Genomic DNA, 22,479 nt, shown 5'->3' with positions numbered 1-22,479 from the left:
GAAAATGCTAAAAGAAACTCAGCTAAAGTGCATATGGAACATGTTTTTGGATGGGTTTTGTTAAGTTTAGTTTGGAGTTTTGGAAAATCCAGTTCATTGTCACCTCCCTTTGTCACAAATAACTGGAGCGTGCTTTCTTTTCACTGTCTTTGAATCGCTGGCCTTTCAAACCGGACGCTAAGCGCCCCTAAAAGTCGAGCGTCGTAACCTCGAAAGGTCACGTGACGAGTTGGCGGTCCAGGCTATTTGGTCTATGGCATAGCATAGCCCTGCTCGCTGTCTCGTCATCGGAAAGTTCAGAATTACACTCTGCTACATTTGAGCTGTTCAGCGAAGTGTGTGTGACTCTTGTTCAACCCATACATTAAATCTGCAGGACGCCTCAGAGCAATGTTGAAGCAAGGATTTGTCTTTTTGTCGCAGATAAGAATATAAACCGTCAACCCATTCACTATTATTTACTTTTTGTCAGCGGTAGACTAAGAGTTATGTTTCTTTCTAAATGGGCCGGGGTTGGGGGTAATGTAGAAGCACATGCGTCAGTTCCAAATGACGTAGCGCGTTATGGAGTATTCATATTTTTACTGTGGTTAAAGTGATATCTTACCTGAAATGTGACACAGGTTTCACCTTTACACGTTTAATTTCATGTGTGTTTATGTTTCAAGGGTGCAAAGTGTTGTTGTTTTTTTACACCATCCGATTTAGCAGTAAGTATATGTGTTTTGTGTTCTCTTTTTTCCCCCTCTATCAGTGATCTTCCGTTGTGATCTTTTGAATGTTGATTTGTTTACATATATTCACAGTATAATCTTATTTCTTTCTTCGGTAGTGTGTTTGTGCCAACATAAGATGTTTGGTGGCTTGTTGTCAGACCAGCTTTTTGGGGGACTGAGGGGAGCATATCGTCTTCGGTTTCATCTTTATCGAAGGTACATCCCTTCATACTTTGAGTCATTCTCAAGATTAGAACGTCGCGGAAGGAAAGACGATGCCTAGCGAAGACTTTGTAATCCGACACTCTCGCATTATAAACAGATGTCTCTTTACACCCCTGTGATCGGGAGGGGGGGGGGGGGTGTGTGGGTGTGTGTGTGTGTGTGTGTGTGTGTGTGTGTGTGTGTGTGTATAGGTTTAGGTGTGTAGATAGGTTTTACTCTGTCTGTTTGTCTGTCCTTCTCTCCGCACTCAGATCCCGTGTTTTGGGGTCGACTGGGCTGACACTTGGTAGGCCTACTAGCTTGATAGTTTCACGGGGAGGACCTGAAAACTACCAAGCTAGTACGTACACCAAAGTTCAGCTCGAAGATGCACTATTACTGAATTAGTGATGATGGCGGTGGTAATGTTGGTGGTGGTTTTTCCCAGGCTCTAGTGACAGACGGCCAGATAGACAGATAGACAGACGGCCATCCAGCCAGCCAGCCAGCCAGATGGCCAAATAGACAGAATGCACAAACAGACAGACAGACAGTAGGCCAGACAGACAATGACCAAATGGAATAAAAGGTAAAACAAATCTTGGAAAATTTCTTAGTGGGGTGGGGGGGTGTATATGTGTGTGTGTGCATGCCGCGTGCGTTTCATACTTTTACGGCACCCGTGAATGCGTGTCATACAAATTCACAAGATGTGCGCTCATTCAAAATACAAAAATAAAAACGAAATCACCAGTTGCACATGCTAGCATGCTAGGGACACATTTATTTCCATCCAAATCAATGGTTACATCAGTATCACGTCTTCTTTTGCAATGTTGTCAAGAATAACTGACAAAACTATTGAAAATGGAAAATTGATGAATTGCTGAATTGAATATACTAAAGTGACAGTCTTTAAGCCCTATTCATTTGTTATATCTGACGCATGACATCAGCACTGCTTAAACATTCATTTAGTGCAATATGATATTTAGTACACTGCTTGACTGCAATTGAAGTTCCTTATATGATAAACGTTCCATTTCCATATTAGGTAAAACATGGCTAACATCCCTACTTGGGGAAACCATGCTTTCATTTTGTGCGCATGCACTTCAGAAGGATTTACCATTGTTGCAAGCCACGAACCCTCTTAAAAATAAACTAAAAAAAACCCCACCAAGACCCCTCCTTTTCACCCTCTCTTTCGAAGTGAAATTTCTGACGTTAGAAGCCAAACAAAGTTTAAAAAGACGTCATAGCATAAATATTGCCGTCACGTAAAAATTATGTCATTTCTTCTATATTTCTCCCTAGGAAGTGACAAAAGAATTTCGAGAACGACATTTGTCTCGGTGACTTCAACATATCAGCAGTAGAACGTGAATTGTAAGGTCACCGCCAGGCTGTGCATGTATCGGTATCGTATATCATTAACAAGAAAAGTTTCTCTTAGGATTACTAATGTAAAACATGGTGTAATGTCTTTGGTGCCAAAATCTGCGTATCAAACAAATAAATTCACGAAAAAATATACATGGTCATACATGTATGATGACTGCATGTCCAATTACACCAACAACGCCGCTATTCCCGCCAGCAGTGTCTACTTAGCCACCAGCCGCCGCATTTTTGTCTAGATGCCAAAGTACGAATGTGCATGTGAGTTTCCCTCCGGCGGTGGAACCACCAAGACCGTTTGTGTCGTTTGACAGGCGTATCCTCGACCTCGGCATTGGCGGCTAGGAAAATCATCAACAGAAAAAAGCATGACTAAAATAACGGTAAAAGGTTACATTTGAAGGTAAAATTGTTTATTTCTTGTCAATCAAGGTGACCCCACCCACTGGCAAAACTGCGAATAACTTCTACATGAATGTCAAATGGTCTTACTGTTCAAATAGACGAAATCCCTTACAGACCAAAATTCCATTCTAGTGCATCATTAAAGCGAGATTCACACAAAAATCAAAGCTTCTGTGATGAAGTCAAGGTCACTGGGTGGGCCTGAGTGTGTTGTAGTAGTTTGTGTGTGTGTATGTGTGCACTTTTAGTTATTTAGGATCAAAACAAATGATGTGTGGCTTATACATAAACATATAAACGTAAACAACATCCAACGCATAAATAAATAAAAAGACGAAGCGATCAACGTTTGTCTCACCTGGCAGCCAGCTTTGTGAAAGTGTGCAGACCAGCAGGAAACAAGCCACCAGGACAACAGCTACATGGGTCTTCATGGCTTCATGATGGGCAATAATAAACAATCATCATCATCACCATCACCATCATCATCATCATCATCATCATCATCATCATCATCATCGTCGTCATCGTCGTCATCGTCATCATCATGATGATCATGATGATCATCATGATCATGATCATGATGATCATGATGATCATCATGATCATGATCATCGTCTTCATCACTATCACCATCGTCGTCATCATCATCATCATCATCATCATCATCATCATCATCATCATCATCATCATCATCGTCGTCGTCACCGTCATCGTCATCATCATCGTCGTCGTCACCGTCGTCATCGTCATCATCATCATCGTCGTCGTCGTCGTCTTCGACTTCATCCTGCAACAACTACAACTACCTTCAGGGCTTCCACCGCTCATAGCCTACCTGTGCAGAGAATAGGTAATGTAAATGATTGTTTTCAGCACTGACAGTTGCGCTATATACCCAGGTGTGTGCGCGTTTAGTTGTAATCAGCCACCTGCACTTCAGGCAAAGTGACCTAGGTCTCTTACGTGACACATTTGTGACACGGTGGTGGGACATGAACACCGTCTCTGAGTCTGCACTTAGAGCGGTTGACCCGTGTCCGTTCCGGACCGGATTGGAACCCGTCACCCGGGGATCACAAGTTTAGTCCTCAAACCAACTGAGCTACCGGACAACCTTATACAACAACAACAACAACAACAACAACAACAACAACAACAACAACAGTTTTTAAAATTGAAAACTAATGAAAAAGAAATCCAGAGATATACAGACTCAAACTCAGACGGGAATGTAGACAATGGACCGGAAAGACAGACGGCCAGATAAACAAACAGACAGACGGCCAGCCAGCCAGCCAGCCAGTCAGCCAGATAGACAGACTGCCAGACAGACAGACAGTAGGCCAGACAGACAATGACCAAATGGAATAAAAGGTAAAACAAATCTTGGAAAATTTCAAAAGGGTTTGAGATAAGAAAGTGTGAGACTAAATCGAAACAAACACAGCAAAATAAACAACATAACATAGGAAGCTGACAACTCAAGCTTTAGTTACAAGAAGACAATTCACATAACAAAATAAACATACCTTCCGAGACGGTAAACAAAAATATGTTCCCCCGAAAGGTCTCAGTTGTTTTTTGTGGTCTGGATATTCTCCTCTTTGCGCTCACATATATACCAGGGGGGTATAGACGAGGACTGGTGGACCAGGAAGTTACCAACCAACAGGGGAACCACCCGCAGTGTTGGATAAGTTGACATTGAGATTGTTGTGATTTTAACCAATCAGACCCTGCGGTTTGTTCTCTCCCGTTTGGCTGACACCCACTTTAGGATCGTACACGTCAGCCCTGCTCGCCCTGGCATAATTATAACCACGTACGTCATGTCCCAAATAGACACTAGTTCTGGGGGCAGAAAAACCAAGTTAGCATAGCCATAGACCATTTATCCTGGACCGCCAACTAGCTCTCTCTCCGCTCTTTCTCTCTATTACGGGGTAGCGGCCTCTCGCATTTAGGAACCTACGCTTACATTGCCTTTCAGAAATCACGGGGATGTCATACCCGGTGTTGATTGTAAACATGGACGAAGTTGCCGAGGTAAGTTCTGAAAATGCTAAAAGAAACTCAGCTAAAGTGCATATGGAACATGTTTTTGGATGGGTTTTGTTAAGTTTAGTTTGGAGTTTTGGAAAATCCAGTTCATTGTCACCTCCCATTGTCACAAATAACTGGAGCGTGCTTTCTTTTCACTGTCTTTGAATCGCTGGCCTTTCAAACCGGACGCTAAGCGCCCCTGAAAGTCGAGCGTCGTAACCTCGAAGGGTCACGTGACGAGTTGGCGGTCCAGGCTATTTGGTCTATGGCATAGCATAGCCCTGCTCGCTGTCTCGTCATCGGGAAGTTCAGAATTACACTCGGCTACATTTTAGCTGTTCAGCGAAGTGTGTGTGACTCTTGTTCAACCCACACGTTCAATCTGCAGGACGCCTCAGAGCAATGTTGAAGCAAGGATTTGTCTTTTTGTCGCAGATAAGAATATAAACCGTCAACCCATTCACTATTATTTACTTTTTGTCAGCGGTAGACTAAGAGTTATGTTTCTTTCTAAATGGGCCGGGGTTGGGGGTAATAGAAGCACATGCGTCAGTTCCAAATGACGTAGCGCGTTATGGAGTATTCATATTTTTACTGTGGTTAAAGTGATACCTTACCTGAAATGTGACACAGGTTTCACCTTTACACGTTTAATTTCATGTATGTTTATGTTTCAAGGGTGCAAAGTGTTTTATTTTTACACCATCCGATTTAGCAGTAAGTATATGTGTTTTGTGTTCTCTTTTTTCCCCCTCTATCAGTGATCTTCCGTTGTGATCTTTTGAATGTTGATTTGTTTACATATATTCACAGTATAATCTTATTTCTTTCTTCGGTAGTGTGTTTGTGCCAACATAAGATGTTTGGTGGCTTGTTGTCAGACCAGCTTTTTGGGGGACTGAGGGGAGCATATCGTCTTCGGTTTCATCTTTATCGAAGGTACATCCCTTCATACTTTGAGTCATTCTCAAGATTAGAACGTCGCGGAAGGAAAGACGATGCCTAGCGAAGACTTTGTAATCCGACACTCTCGCATTATAAACAGATGTCTCTTTACACCCCTGTGATCGGGAGGGGGGGTGGGGGTGGGGGGTGGGGTGTGTGTGTGTGTGTGTGTATGTGGTGTGTGTGTGTGTGTGTGTGTGGTGTGTGTGTGTGTGTGTGTGTGTGTGTGTGTGGTGTGTGTGTGTGTGTGTGTTTAGGTGTGTAAACAGGTTTTACTCTGTCTGTTTGTTCATCTCTCTGTATGTTGTTTGTCTGTCCTCCTCTCCGCACTCACATCTCGTGTTTTGGGGTCGACTGGGCTGACACTTGGTACTAGCTTGATAACTTTCACGGGGAGGACCTGAAAACTACCAAGCTAGTACGTACACCAAAGTTCAGCTCGAAGATGCACTATTACTGAATTAATGATGATGGCGGTGGTAATGTTGGTGGTGGTTTTTCCCAGGCTCTAGTGACAGACGGCCAGATAGACAGATAGACAGACGGCCAGCCAGCCAGCCAGCCAGCCAGCCAGACAGACGGCCAAATAGACAGACTGCACAGACAGACAAACAGACAGACAGACGGCCAGACAGACAATGACCAAATGGAAAAAAAAAGGTAAAACAAATCTTGGAACATTTCTTAGTGGGGTGGGGGGTGTATATGTGTGTGTGTGCATGCCGCGTGCGTTTCATACTTTTGCGGCACCCGTGAATGCGTGTCATACAAATTCACAAGATGTGCGCTCATTCAAAATATAAAAATAAAAACGAAATCACCAGTTGCACATGCTAGCATGCTAGGGACACATTTATTTCCATCCAAATCAATGGTTACATCAGTATCACGTCTTCTTTTGCAATGTTTTCAAGAATAACTGACAAAACTATTGAAAATGGAAAATTGATGAATTGTTGAATTGAATATACTAAAGTGACAGTCTTTAAGCCCTATTCATTTGTTATATCTGACGCATGACATCAGCACTGCTTGTTGAATTGAATATACTAAAGTGACAGTCTTTAAGCCCTATTCATTTGTTATATCTGACGCATGACATCAGCACTGCTTAAACATTCATTTAGTGCAATATGATATTTAGTACACTGCTTGACTGCAATTGAAGTTCCTTATGTGATAAACGTTCCATTTCCATATCAGGTAAAACATGGCTAGCATCCCTACTTGGGGAAACCATGCTTTCATTTTGTGCGCATGCGCTTCAGAAGGATTTACCATTGTTGAGGGCCCCAAAGGGGGGGTATCATCACGATCACGGGAAGGGAAATTTTCGCTTTCACGATCACAGTTACCTTGATTTTTGTTTTCACGATCACGAACACCAGTGGCAAATCACGGTCACGGTAAAAGTTGCATGTACAGAAAGCACGTGTCAAAGTAAACACAACCACACAGTAATTCGCTCCTCTGGATCTATTGTTTATTCAACACAAAGTGACAACTGTTGCACTTTTTTATAATTATTTTTTTAATTCTCTTTCATACACACATAGAAATACATATCATGATTTGTAATCAGTAACAAGAATGTTGTTTTCATTGGGTTTTTTTTCTCTCTCTCTCTCTCTCTCTCTCTCTCTCTCTCTCTCTCTCTCTCGTTCTCTCGTTCTCTCTCTCTCTCTCTCTCTTTCTCTCTCTCTCTCTCTCTCTCTCTCTCTCTCTCTCTCTCTCCACTCATACACATTCAACCCCCACACCCTCACTCACACACATGAATATATACTTGCACAATTTCACATTTCCAGAGCTAAATCTTGTAAACCCATTTTCTCAAAAACTATTGGGTGGATTGAAATTAAAGTACATGTATGTGTGATGGGTTTTTTATTTTCAACTTTGCCGTACAATTTGAGGTACACCATCGCCTGGTTCCATGGCCTTGAATAAAAAACAGGAATGCTACAGGCCAAAAACGGTTTTACCTGAAAGAAGCGCGCAGTACCAGTAGCGAAGCCACAAGCCTGAGCCTGCAAAGCAGGCGAGCCAACTAGGGGGGTCCGGGGGCATGCCCCCCCGGAAATTTTTTCAAAAAACGGTTAAAATCTGTGCAATCTGGTGCATTCTGGGCATCATTTTAGGGGTTGTAATAGTGTTGTGATCTTGTTAAAAATCCCATTTTAGCCTCCCCCCACCACCATTCAACACACCTCCAAACTGGTGAAAACAACACTACTGTGCGCTGGCTTCATTGAGACCGGCGCCCGGTCGCGTTGCGCGATATTCACACGGATCGTTTTTGCGGAAATTTTTCAACTTCACCGGAAAAAATTTGACTTTACCGGATTTTGAAAACGGCTTTATCGGATTTCCGGCAATTACCGGAAAAGTAGCATGCCTGACAAAATCCCCAACGAACATGACTTTGATCGTCTTTGACATGAGGATCAAGTGACCCAAACTGGCGCGTCTCCCCGCCATTGTTTCTGAATTTAACCCATTGTTGATATTAAAGTTTACAGGCGCTAAAATAAATCCAAGCTTAATGCAAAGAAGCGACAATTAGAATCTATGCCAAGCGTGTCCACGTTGCTGGGATGAAAAACACATTTCTAGTTTCGGTTTTGGCTAAACGCAGACTCGATCTGGAGCCAGTCAAGGTCACACTGAGCGAGTGACAGCCGGACGTGGCAATGTCGACAATGTCAATGATCTCACTCAAACTCAAAGATCTTGAACAAATTTCAAGATCTTTGCCTACATTCAGAACAGTCATAGAGCAACATAGATCAACATACCTTGGTATTTCGTCTTCAGAAAGACCGACCCGTAGCCTGACCTTTCCACCAAGGAAGGCATTCTCGCCGCCTGCTTTGGTCTGGCTTGAATCCACAAAATATAACAGAAGTTCGATGACAGTACCGCTGCACGCCATTTTTGATCTTCGAATTCGAATTTCACTCAAAACTTTTGCACGAAGCCCTTCCATTGGATGAAGTTTGGTAGACTTTTGCAATTTGCCTTCTGATTGGATCTCTTTTTGTCAGTGTGTAATTGGTTCTTTTAAAGGGAAGCAATCGCTCTCAAAATCATATTTCTGAATGTGTTGTTGCTTCCCTTTCAATCGGGGTTGGCTCCTTACCGAATAGACTAGAGGATCATAGAGTGTAATACAGCTGTGAAAAAATGTACGTTGAAAATAAAATGCTTTGCAATAATGCCCATCACGATCACGAAAACAAATGACGATCACGATCACGAGACTTGATTTTTTTGTCATCACGGATCACGGGCAAAGTCCCATCACGATCACAGAAATGGAAATTTCGGCAATCACGGTCACAGAAAGGTCAAAAAACGCCAATCACGATCACGGTTTTAAACCCTTTGGGGCCCTCATTGTTGCAAGCCACGAACCCTCTTAAAAATAAACAAACAAAAAACCACCAAGACCCCTCCTTTTCACCCTCTCTTTCGAAGTGAAATTTCTGACGTTAGAAGCCAAACAAAGTTTAAAAAGACACCACGACCCTCGTCTCGATTCCCCCTCTATGTTAAAACATTTAATCAAAACTTGACTAAATGTAAAGACGTGATAGCATAAATATTGGCGTCACGTAAAAATTATGTCATTTCTCTTAGGATTACTAATGTAAAACATGGTGTAATGTCTTTGGTGCCCAAATCTGCGTATCAAACAAATACATTCACGAAAAAATATACATGTATGATGACTGCATGTCCAATCACACCAACAACGCCGCTATAACCGCCAGCAGTGTCTACGTCCCAACCAGCTGCTGCGGCATTTTTGTGTTGATATCAAAGTACGGGCAATGTGCCTACTTCTCAGGGGGACCCACGAAAACCGTTTGTGTCGTTCGACAGGCGTATCCTCGACCTCGGCATTGGCGGCTAGGAAAATGAGCAACAGAAAAAAGCATGACTAAAATAACAGTAAAAGGTTAAATTTGAAGGTAACATTGTTTATTTCTTGTCAATCAAGGTGACCTCACCCACTGGCAAAACTGAGAATAACTTCTACATGACTGTGGAGGTCAAATGGTCTGACTGTTCAAATTGACGAAATCCCTTACAGCCCCAAATTCCATTCTATTGCATCATTAAAGCGAGATTCACACAAAAATCAAAGCTTCTGTGATGAAGTCAAGGTCAAGGTCACTGGGTGGGTCTAAGTATGTTGTAATAGTTTGTGTGTGTGTGTGTGTGTGTGTGTGTGTGTGTGTGTGTGTGTGTGTGTGTGTGTGTGTGTGTGTGTGTATGTGTGCACTTTAAGTTATTTAGGATCAAAACAAATGATGTGTGGCTTATTCATAAACATATAAACGTAACAACATCCAACGCATAAATAAACAAGTCGCGTAAGGCGAAAATACAACATTTAGTCAAGCTGTCGAACTCACAGAATGAAACTGAACGCAATGCAATTTTTCAGCAAGACCGTATACTCGTAGCATCGTCAGTCCACCGCCCATGGCAAAGGCAGTGAAATTGACAAGAAGAGCGGGGTAGTAGTTGCGCTGAGAAGGATAGCATGCTTTTCTTTACCTCTCTTCGTTTTAACTTTCTGAGCGTGTTTTTAATCCAAACATATCATATCTATATGTTTTTGGAATCAGGAACCGACAAGGAATAAGATGAAAGTGTTTTTAAATTGATTTTGAAAATTTAATTTTGATCATAATTTTTATATTTTTAATTTTCAGAGCTTGTTTTTAATCCAAATATAACATATTTATATGTTTTTGGAATCAGAAAATGATGAAGAAAAAGATGAACGTAAATTTTGATCGTTTTATAATAATTTTTTTTTTACAATTTTCAGATTTTTAATGACCAAAGTCATTAACTAATTTTTAAGCCACCAAGCTGAAATGCAATACCGAAGTCCGGGCTTCGTCGAAGATTGCTTGGGCAAAATTTCAATCAATTTGATTGAAAAATGAGGGTGTGACAGTGCCGCCTCAACTTTTACAAAAAGCCGGATATGACGTCATCAAAGGTATTTATCGAAAAACAAAGAAAACAAATGTCCGGGGATATCATACCCAGGAACTCTCATGTAAAATTTCATAAAGATCGGTCCAGTAGTTTGGTCTGAATCGCTCTACACACACACACGCACAGACACACACACACACATACACCACGACCCTCGTCTCGATTCCCCCTCTGTGTTAAAACATTTAGTCAAAACTTGACTAAATGTAAAAAGACGAAGCGATCAACGTTTGTCTCACCTTGCATCCAGCTGTGTGAAAGTGTGCAGACCAGCAGGAAACAGGCCACCAGGACAACAGCTACATGGGTCTTCATGGCTACATGATGGGCAATAATACAACAATCATCATCATCATCATCATCATCATCATCATCATCATCATCATCATCATCATCATCATCATCATCATCGTCATCATCATCGTCGTCGTCATCATTATCATCATCATCATCATCATTATCGTCATCATCATTATCGTCGTCGTCGTCGTCGGCTTCATCCTGCAACAACTACATGGGCCTTTAGGGCTTCCACCGCTCACAGTCTACCTGTGCAGAGAATAGATCATGTAAATGATTGTTTTCAGCACTCACAGTTGCGCTATATACCCAGTGTGTGCGCGTTTAGTTGTAATCAGCCACCTGCACTTCAGGCAAAGTGACCTAGGTCTCTTACGTGACACATTTGTGACATGGTGGTGGGACATGAACACCGTCTCTGAGTCTGCACTTAGAGCGGTTGACCAGTGTCCGTACCGGACCGGATTGGAACCCGTGACCCGGGGATTACAAGTTTAGTCCTCCACCCACTGAGCTACCGGTTTGGTTTGGTTTGTTTGTTTGCTTAACACCCAGCCGACAACGAAGGGCCATATCAGGGCGGTGCTGCTTTGACATTTAACGTGCGCCACACACAAGACAGAAGTCCTGAGCTACCGGACAACTTTATACTACAACAACAACAACAACAACAACAACAACAACAACAACAACAACAACAATAACAGTTTTTAAAATTGAAAACTAAACAAGAATGAAAAAGAAATCCAGAGATATACAGACTCAAATTCAGACGGGAATGTAGACGATGGACCGGAAAGACAGACGGCCAGATAAACAGACAGACAGACGGCCAGATAAACAGACAGACAGACGGCCAGCCAGCCAGCCAGCCAGCCAGCCAGTCAGTCAGCCAGCCAGCCAGCCAGACGGCCAGATAGACAGACAGACAGACAGACAGACAGACGGCCAGATAAACAAACAGACAGACGGCCAGATAAGCAGACAGACAGACGGCCAGCCAGCCAGATACACAGACTGCCAGACAGACAGACAGACAGACTGACAGACGGCCAGACAGACAATGACCAAATGAAAAAAAAGGTAAGACAAATTTTGGACAATTTAAAAGAGTTTGAGATAGGAAAGTGAGAGACTAAGTCGAAACAAATACAGCAAAATAAACAACATAACACAGGAAGCTGACAACTCAAGCTTTAGTTACAGGAAGACAATTCACATAACAAAATAAGCATACCTTCCGAGACGGTAAACAAAAATTAGTTCCCCCAAAAGGTCTCAGTTGTTTTTTGTTGTCTGGATATTCTCCTCTTTGCGGTAACATTGACCAGGGGGGTATATATACGAGGTGAACGAGGAAGTAACCACCCAAACGGGAACCACCCGCAGTGTGTTTGTTGACATTGAGATTTGTTGTGATTTTAACCAATCAGATCCTGCGGTTTGTTCTCTCCCGTTTGGCTGACACCCACTTTAGGATCGTGAGATATGTGCGCGATATAAATTCTCGTAAATACAAAAATACATTAAATCTGCAGGACGCCTCAGAGCAATGTTGAAGCAAAGATTTGTCTTTTTCTCGCAGATAAGAATATAAACCGTCAACCCATTCACTATTATTTACTTTTTGTCAGGGGTAGACTAAAAGTTATGTTTCTTTCTAAATGGGCCGGGGTTAGGGGTAATAGAAGCACATGCGTCAGTTCCAAATGACGTAGCGCGTTATGGAGTATTCATATTTTTACTGTGGTTAAAGTGATATCTTACCTGAAATGTGACACAGGTTTCACCTTTACACGTTTAATTTCATGTATGTTTATGTTTCAAGGGTGCAAAGTGTTTTATTTTTACACCATCCGATTTAGCAGTAAGTATATGTGTTTTGTGTTCTCTTTTTTCCCCCTCTATCAGTGATCTTCCGTTGTGATCTTTTGAATGTTGATTTGTTTACATATATTCACGGTATAATCTTATTTCTTTCTTCGGTAGTGTGTTTGTGTCAACATAAGATGTTTGGTGGCTTGTTGTCAGAACAGCTTTTTGGGGAACTGAGGGGAGCATATCGTCTTGGGTTTCATCTTTATCGAAGGTACATCCCTTCATACTTTGAGTCATTCTCAAGATTAGAACGTCGCGGAAGGAAAGACGATGCCTAGCGAAGACTTTGTAATCCGACACTCTCGCATCATAAGCAGATGTCTCTTTACACCCCCGAGATCGGGAGGGGGGTGGGGGTGGGGGGTGGGGTGTGTGTGTGTGTGTGTGTGTATGTGGTGTGTGTGTGTGTGTGTGTGTGGTGTGTGTGTGTGTGTGTGTGTGTGTATGTGGTGTGTGTGTGTGTGTGTGTGTGGTGTGTGTATGTGTGTGTGTGTGTTTAGGTGTGTAGATAGGTTTTACTCTGTCTGTTTGTTCATCTCTCTGTATGTTGTTTGTCTGTCCTCCTCTCCGCACTCACATCTCGTGTTTTTGGTCGACTGACTGGGCTGACACTTGGTACTAGCCTGATAGCTTTCACGGGGAGGACCTGAAAACTACCAAGCTCGTACCTACACCAAAGTTCAGCTCGAAGATCTATGCACTATTACTGAATTAATGATGATGGCGGTGGTAATGTTGGTGGTGGGTTTTCCCAGGCTCTAGTGATAATATTTGTGTTAGTAGTACAATAGTAGTGAAGGTAAGGGAAGTGGTGGTGGTAGCGGAAGTAACTAGTACTTGTTTGTGTGTTGTTGTTGTTGTTGTTGTTGTTGTTGCTGCGGAAGAATAACAGTAATTCATGTACAATGACTAATTTTACTTGTATGCTTTGTATTCTAAAACTCATGAATGCATGTGCATTGAAAACGTTGTAAATTGTATTTGTTTCTTTCGATGTTTATTATGGGGGCCAGGAGGCCCCCATTTATACGGATAGTTTTGATGGGGGCCATGGGCAGCGCCATTTTGTTGTGAAATACGTCATCAGTTTGTGTACACAGGAAGTTGTGACATCCGTCACCCTATGGGAGGGGTGAAGGCAACATTGATCATCAGTAGAAAGTTGTGAAATCCGTCACCCTATGGGAGGGGTGAAGGCAAAATTGGTCATCACTGAGTTAGTGTAACACAGGAAGTTGTGAAATACGTCACCCTATGGGAGGAGTGAAGGCAAAATTGTTCAACAAAAACATCATAGGTCGAACTGTGCCGGGTCAACCGCAACAAACTCAAACCATACTGAACTGCATCTGAGTGACTTATATACTGACATTTTTATTTCTTATTTTCAGCACATGTGTAGGAAAAAAATCATGAAGCAAAATGTTATTTATTTTCTAATTTAACATTTGTTTTACAAATGTGACCATGGTCTTTCAAACATACAGTGACATTAAACATTGTTATGTTAAAAAAAGGAAAAAGAAAAAAAGCTTTTGTGCACAAATCAGAAAATACATTGTACATTTTACCTACAGGCCAAGCAGTGTCTGTGGCTAAGCCCGACCCAGCAAATTGTCAAGAACAGGCGCTTGCATTTGGATGTGTCCAATGATAGTAGGCTTGGTTGTGATCAATCAGAATAATGTAGGAATAAAAATGTATGACAGTTCGGTATGATGACATGTAATTCACATATGCTGAAATATAATATTATACATCATATAATATTATTATGGCTGTTGCCATGACCATGAAGCCCAACACAGGTTTAATGTTATGTAATTCTTTCTTTCTTTCTTTCTTTCTTTATTTGGTGTTTAACGTCGTTTTCAACCACGAAGGTTATATCGCGACGGGGAAAGGGGGGAGATGGGATAGAGCCACTTGTCAATTATTTCTTGTTCACATAAGCACTAATCAAAAATTTGCTCCGGGGGCTTGCAACGTAGTACAATGTATTACCTTACTGGGAGAATGCAAGTTTCCAGTACAAAGGACTTATAACATTTCTTACATACTGCTTGACTAAAATCTTTACAAAAATTGACTATATTCTATACAAGAAACACGTAACAAAGGTAAAAAGAGAAACAGAATCCGTTAGTCGCCTCTTACGACATGCTGGGGAGCATCGAGTAAATTCTTCCCCCTAACCCGCGGGGGGTTGTCATGCAATTCAAAATACCAAAATCAAGCACCTATTACGGATTTTGCGCGTGAAGATTGAGGCCTTCGTAAACGTTCCGGTTTGTTTCAAAATCTGCACTGAAGTTTGTTGGATATCATGTCTGTTTGAGCTGAGTATGCGCAGATCAACGATCAAATTCATGATGAGTATGATAACATTGAACACTTTTGTACAAGTTCATGTTTGTTTGCACCAACAAAAACACGCAAACCGGATCACAGTACCCCAATTGAGAATGCAAGCATTATGACATAGAGATTTTAACATCAGAGTGTTGCTGATAAAACAAAAGTGTGCTGATCAATACACACATTCACCAACCAGAGACCCGGCCAGTCCTTGCCACATGAACAACAAAGCGTCACTTTTGAGATCGCCGCCTAACCAGATAAATCAAACATTACTTTTTGCTCTTCCTATTTCCTTGAGTATTTTCCTGCGGGTTTTTTTTCTTTAGAAAAGGAATGCAAGCATAACGACTCCGCTTTTTACAAAAATTATACGATATCATGCCTGCATTGCATGAAGAATGATGTACTACATGAACACATGAATTGAAGATTATGTGAGTACTGAGACGTGGTTCTACACTACTCGTCATAAAAAACTATACAGATGCGTTTAAGGGCAGATCTTTCTGATGAGGCTGTTGATTGTAAAACCAAGTATATGACTGAAAAGGCCATTAATTCAGATTGAGTTTACATGACGTAGTGTCAATACAGTGGAACCTACAACACAGACACCCCCCAAAATCAAATTCGCAAAATCAAGGTTCCCGCGATAAAATCGACACAAAAAAATCAGAACAACTAAATCGAAACATGTTAGGCATGTCATTAGACAGAACAATCACATCTGCACTCAAAACAGTCAGTATACCCTTTAGAACCTGAAGTAGAATAAAAAAAATAAAAAAAGATCTTTCGCCCAATTGAGGTGTCTCAGATTTAAACAGATAGACAGCATTGATTAAGAGCTGATTGAAACCTGGAATTTAAGCTCAAAAATCAAACTTATTTTTGGTTCTCTTTTACTAATTTATTCAGTTTTGGTTTTTGTGCATAAGTCTGATACCCAATACTCAAGTTTCAAGCTCCATCTTATAAATATGGGCTTTACTCTTCCCTTTGATTTGATTTCTCTCTATGGCAATCTTTGAACTTACATAAAATCTAACTTTAAAAAAAGTCATGACCCTTTTATTTACTTTTTTCGCGAGCTTAGACTAGATAAGCATGTTTTCTATTAAAATGGGTAGGGGGTAGGGGTAGTAGAAGCACCACAGTTAAACATTTAACGTTAAGGGGTATTCATATTTGTTACTGTGGATAAAGGGATATCGAACCTTGCACGAGACACAGTTTTAGAAATTTCTCATAACCTTTTGGAACATTGAATGTTCTGTTTGTTTGTGATTTATCCTTGAAATTCAGGGTTTTAAAAGTCGGTACAAAGTTGTCGTTTTTTCCATTTGATTTGCAAATGAGCGGGTTTTTGTGTGTTATATTGTTCCTCTATTACTCTTCTTTAGTTGTGATCATTTCATTTTTGAATTGAAACATATTTACAATAGAATCTTAGAAATGTCATTTGAAGTGGTTTTCTGCAAAAGTATGATACCCCATACTCAAGTTTCAGTCGTTTCTGGCGCATGGCTTCAGCACTCCTTGACCTTACAGAAAAGTTCCATTAAATAAAAAAGTTCATCCATTTAAAAAGAGGTAGACTACAGCCTTAAACATTCATTTAGTGTAACGTAAAATTGTATGATATTTAGTGCACTGCTTGACTGCAATTGAAGTTCATATGATAAACGTTTCAATTTTTAATTTCCATATTCGGTAAAACATGGCTTTCATCCCTACTTGGGGAAGCCATGCTTTCATTTTGTGCGCATGCTCTTCAGAAGGATTTACCATTGTGGCAAGCCACGAACCCTCTTAAAGATAAACGATATCAATTTTTTTTAAACCAACAAGACGCCTCATTTTTACCTTCTCTTTCGAAGTACAATTTCTGACGTCAGAAGTCAAACAAAGTTCAAAAAGACGTCATAACGTAAATAATGGAGTCACGTAAAAATTCTGTCATTTGTTCTGTATTTCTCCCGAGGAAGTGACAAAAGAATTTCGAGAACGACATTTGTTTTGGTGACTTCAACATATCAGCAGTAGAACGTGAATTGTAAGGTCACCGCCAGGCTGTGCATGTATCGGTATCGTATATCATTAATAAAGACAGTTTCTCTTAGGATTACCAATTTAGAACATGGTGTAATGTCTATTATATGGTGCCAAAATCTGCGTGTCAAACAAATACATTCACAAAACAAAACGTACATGTATTATGACCGCATGTCCAATCACGCCGACACTGACGACGGCGACGACGACAACAACAACGCTAATTTCCGCCAGCAGTGTTTACGTCCACCCCAGCTGCTGCATAGTTGTCGAGGTATTATATTTCGGACTTTCATCCTAACTCTTATTCTCCAGCGTCCGAGCGGAGTCCGTTTGTGTCGTTCGACAGGCGTATCCTCGACCTCTTCATTGGCAGCTAGGAAAACCAGCAAAAGAAAGAAACATAACCAAAATAACGGTAAGAGGTTGAATTAGAAGATAATTAACAATTCTTTCTTGTCATCCAGTGTGACCCCCACCTACTGGCAAATTTGCGAATAACTTCCACATGTGTTGAGAGCAGTCAGCCAGCTCGATTGTGTAAGCGCATGTGTCGGTATACTGGATCAGGATAGGTTACTGAGGCTTCGAAGTTTCGTGTACACAAGCACAAGGCATTTGTTTGAAGAAAAAAACACCCAGAGGTTTTACCCCTCAGTAATGTTCAAGAAAAGGTACTTACAAGACAACAAAACCAGTGTCTGCTTTGTTACGTTTTTTTTGTTGGCAGAAATTCTCGAGAAAGATCCACAATGTTCCCCTTCCCGGTGTAATACGAAATTTTTACTCCACGAAAAATTGACTCCGGAGTAAAACTTTCATACGAAAGCTTTACTTCCAGTAAAAATCTCGTACGAAAAATAAACTCCACAAGGAAAGAAAAAATTACTGCCTCCACGAAATTTTAACTCCCCAAACAGTGTTTATTCCCAGTAAAAATCTAGTACCAAGATTTTTACTCGCTGGTTTATATTTCGCGGTGAACGTTCGTACTCATGGGATCACAAGCCAAGCGTCATTTTACTATCGTGACATATATCCCATTTTGGCCCCATCCCATTTTCGCGACATTTCACAAGACAAATGTACTTACTAAGCTCTTAACGTGTCATAACAATAGCGCGACATCCCATTTTGACACCATCCCATTTTCGTTTCATTCTACTTGCCAAGCGCTAGCCTCACTTGACTATATTGCGTCATTCGACTGGAGAGACATTCCGTTTACGCGAAATCCCATTTTGCCGCAATCCAAAATGTCGCGAAATAGGGATGGCGGCGAAATGGGATGGCGGCAAAACGGCATGGTGTCAAAATGGAACTTGATGTGGCGCTAGTGGTATGTCACGGTAGTAAAATGACGCTTGGCTTGTGAAATGTCGCGAAAATGGGATGGGGGCGAAATGGGATAGCGGCGAAACGGGATTGCGCCAACATGGGATGTAGAGTTAGTGGTATATGACACGGAAGTAAAATGACGCTTGGCTTGCGAAATGTTGCGAAAATGGGATGGGGGCGAAATGGAATGGCGGCAAAACAAAATGGCGCCAAAATAGGATGTCCCGCTAGCAATAAGACACGATAGTAAAATGACATTTTTCTTTGTGAAACGGGCCGAAAATGGGATTGGCGGCGAAATTGAATAACACTCATATGGGATCTCGCGCAAACGAAATGTCGCGGTAACATTCCCTCCACCCCTTCCATCACCAGGACTGACAGGGGACGGGGGAGTAAAAGCTAGTTTCGTACGAAATTTTTACTCGGGAGTACACCTGTCGTGGTGTCCAGGAGTAATTTATTCGTTATCTATTTGTCAGGGGAGTACACTTCTCGTGGGAGTAGTTGAGTGAAATCACTCAGCGACAATACCATCAAAAAAACAAAACCCCAGTTCCTGAACAAACCTTTAAATGTAGTAATTTATGACACAAACCAGGGAGGAACATAAATTAATTAATGGGAGACCATAAAGAATGCTTTATGTCCTACAGGCTAACTATTTCGCCTCTTTTATAGGGCTTGCTGCTTACCACGCTCGGCCGCGCTGCCCTTATTACCTACTTGAATATATTATCATGGGATGTGGCAGGCTATGTACGCGTGTGAAAGGAAGCGTGTCACAAATTCAAGTGGATAACGACTACACAAGCCGACAGCAAACAAAGAAACCCCTGTGCGAATCATTACGTATTGTGTGATCCTGGAACTACGTCATATTCAGCACACAATAACTTAAGGCCAGTAATATTATATATGGCACGGAATTTTGGTCCAAAAACGTCTTTTGTGTTCTCAGCATTATTATTATGTACTTTACACACCATAGAATCACTGTGCAATGTATATCATTTTCAAAGTATTTTTTATTAACAATACATTTGACACCATTTTGAAAACTTTTGATGCTGTTTCCTCATAATCATTTTTTGAGCATCAGTGCCGTCATTGGAACATATTCATCTTCTAGGTTTACTGACCAATCTTTTGTCACTTTTTTTGTATTTTCCTCAGAAATAGTGACTTTTTACATTAACAGAAAAACATTTTAAGAATTACCCAGGTTTGATTTAATAAATTATGTTTTCTGTAATATTTTGTGCTTATGTTATACCTAGAAAATAAAATCTGTTTATACATTTCAAGAAGTTGCTCTGTTGTTGCACCCAGGGACATTTTTAGAGTAAAATAAAACATACTGCAACATTCAATCTGTATTTTTCGTGAAGATGAATCTGTTCCAAAAACATCGTTGGCCCATAATTCATTCAAATATATTACTTTTTAAGGAAAAACAGCAACACTTTTTTCGCAGGATTTTTATCAAGAACTTAAAAAAAACCACTAAAAAACAAACAAACAAAAAACAAAACAAAAAAACCTTAATTTCCGTGCCACCCCTGCCCTTACGCGTGACCTTTCCACAAAGTGTCCAGTTAGTAGGTCAAATGGTCTTACTGTTCGAATCCACGGAAGCCTTGACAGTCCAACATTGCATTCTAGTGCATCATCATAAAGCGAGATTCACATAAAAGTCTAAGCTTCAGTGATGAAGTCAAGGTCAAGGTCACTGGGAGGGTCTGATTGTGTTGTAATAAGTGTGTGTTTATACAATACAATACAATACAATACAATATGTGTGTATGTGCGCAATTTTAGTCATTTATGAACAAAACAAATGACGTATAGCTCATACGAAATTATACATATAAATAGATGTCAAAATGTGAGTTAAAAATCCAATGAATCTATATCAACGTTTATCTCACCTGGCAGCCAGCTGTGTGAAAGTGTGCAGACCAGCAGCAAACAAGCCACCAGGACAACAGCTACATAGGTCTTCATGACTTCCGCTGCTTATACTCTACCTGCGCACACGGTAGATTAGATAGTGGGCAAGAATACAGCAATGATGATGATCATCATCATCATCATCATCATCATCATCATCATCATCATCATCATCATCATCATCATCATCATCATCTATGACGGCTTACTAGTGCCAAAACCTAGTCAATTACTAATTTTCCCGGGAAAATTACTAACTTTCACCTGTTAATTACTAATTTTTAGTTTTGGAGCACTTCCTGACGGATTGCTAGTGCCAAAACTAAAAATTAGTAATTTTCCCGTGAAAATGAGTAACTAACAGGTGAAAACAGTAACTGACAGCGTTAATTAGTAATTATCACGTGATAATGGCTAACCCCAGGTTTTGGCACTAGTAAGCCGTCATAGGGCTTACTAGTGCCAAAACCTCATAATTGTAATTATCAAGGGAAAATTAGTAATTTTCCCGGGATAATTACCATTTTCACATGTTAATTACTAATTTTCCCGTGAAAATTACTAACTTTCACCTGTTAATTACTAACTTTTAGTTTTGGCTCACTTCCTGACGGATTGCTGGTGCCAAAACTAAAAATTAGTAATTTTCCCGTGAAAATTACTGATTATCCCGTGAAAATGAGTAACTAACGAGGGAAAACAGTAACTGACAGCGTTAATTAGTAATTATCACGTGATAATGGGTAACCCCAGGTTTTGGCACTAGTAAGCCGTCATAATCATCATCATCATAATCATCATCATCATCATTACATGTATCATCATCATCATCATCATCATCATCATCATCATCATCATCATCATCATCATCATCATCATCATCATCATCATCATCATCCTCAAAATTGAAAACAAAAAACAAGAAAAGGAGAAAGACTAGAAAAACGAAAAAGAAATCGACGGACATACTCTCATACAGATTCAAACTCAGACGAAAATGCATCAAATGGAGCAGACAGACAGACAGTGACCAGATAAAAATAAAAGTAAAATAAAAATCCTGGAAAACTTATGAAGTGTGTAAGATACACAAAAAGTTAGATGCTAAGTCGACTCAAACACAGCACAGTTAACAACACAACATAGTACGTAATTGACACCTTAAAGCTATACTTAAAAGCTTGTCCTACCTGTGAATGTCCTAATCATCTCTAAGAAATGTTGCAGGCAGGCTGGGTGTGTCAAAGAAAATGTTCTATTTTAAATGTCATATTCTAACGGACAATAAAGTCTTGTTATTGCTACTATTGTTATAAAAGTAGACACATTCGCAGAACAAAATAAACATACCTTCCGAGACGGTAAACAAAAAAAATATGTTGAGTTGCTTTTTGTGACCAGTATCCTCTCTTTCTTGCGGTTTAATATGCCTGCTCGCTGTCTGCTAATCAGGAAGTGCAGAATTATACTCAGCAGCTGCTACATTCGCTGTTGAGCGAAGTGTGTGTGACGCTTGTTCAACCCATCAATTAACAGGACACCGAGCAATATTGAAGCAATGATATATCTTGTTGTCGCTGATAAGGATATACACCGTAATCGGGGGGAGGGGAGGTGGGGTGGGGGTGGGGGGGGGGAATATAGGTTTTACTCTGGCTGTTTGTTCATTTCTCTGTATGTTTGTTTGTCTGTCCTCCTCTCCCAAAACAAAGAGACTGCCAACGTTCCAAAATTCAGAATAAAAAAAAAAGTTCTTGTTTTTTTGTATTATGTCCTCCTCTCCGCACTCAGATCTCGTGTTTATGGGTCGACTGAGCTGACATTTGGTGTGTACGTGCTAGCTTGAAACTGTTCA

At 40.7% G+C, this 22,479-nt stretch overlaps 2 long non-coding RNA genes across 2 annotated transcripts; both read right to left on the bottom strand.

Moving 5' to 3' along the window:
* Positions 1 to 1,669: 1,669 nt before the first annotated feature.
* Positions 1,670 to 4,424, bottom strand: LOC138966136 (uncharacterized). The gene is made up of 3 exons (XR_011455616.1): positions 4,259 to 4,424; positions 3,085 to 3,162; positions 1,670 to 2,662 (listed from the first exon to the last, which is right to left on the bottom strand). It is a non-coding gene; the product is annotated as an uncharacterized lncRNA (long non-coding RNA).
* Positions 4,425 to 8,407: 3,983 nt separating this feature from the next.
* Positions 8,408 to 22,151, bottom strand: LOC138966139 (uncharacterized). The gene is made up of 3 exons (XR_011455619.1): positions 21,975 to 22,151; positions 20,603 to 20,701; positions 8,408 to 9,632 (listed from the first exon to the last, which is right to left on the bottom strand). It is a non-coding gene; the product is annotated as an uncharacterized lncRNA (long non-coding RNA).
* Positions 22,152 to 22,479: the final 328 nt, after the last annotated feature.

Source organism: Littorina saxatilis, linkage group LG5 (genome assembly GCF_037325665.1).
Source record: "Littorina saxatilis isolate snail1 linkage group LG5, US_GU_Lsax_2.0, whole genome shotgun sequence".
Taxonomy (NCBI): Eukaryota; Metazoa; Mollusca; class Gastropoda; order Littorinimorpha; family Littorinidae; genus Littorina; species Littorina saxatilis.
The sequence above is the reverse complement of the archived record's forward strand: the minus strand, read 5'-3'. Positions and strand labels throughout refer to the sequence as shown.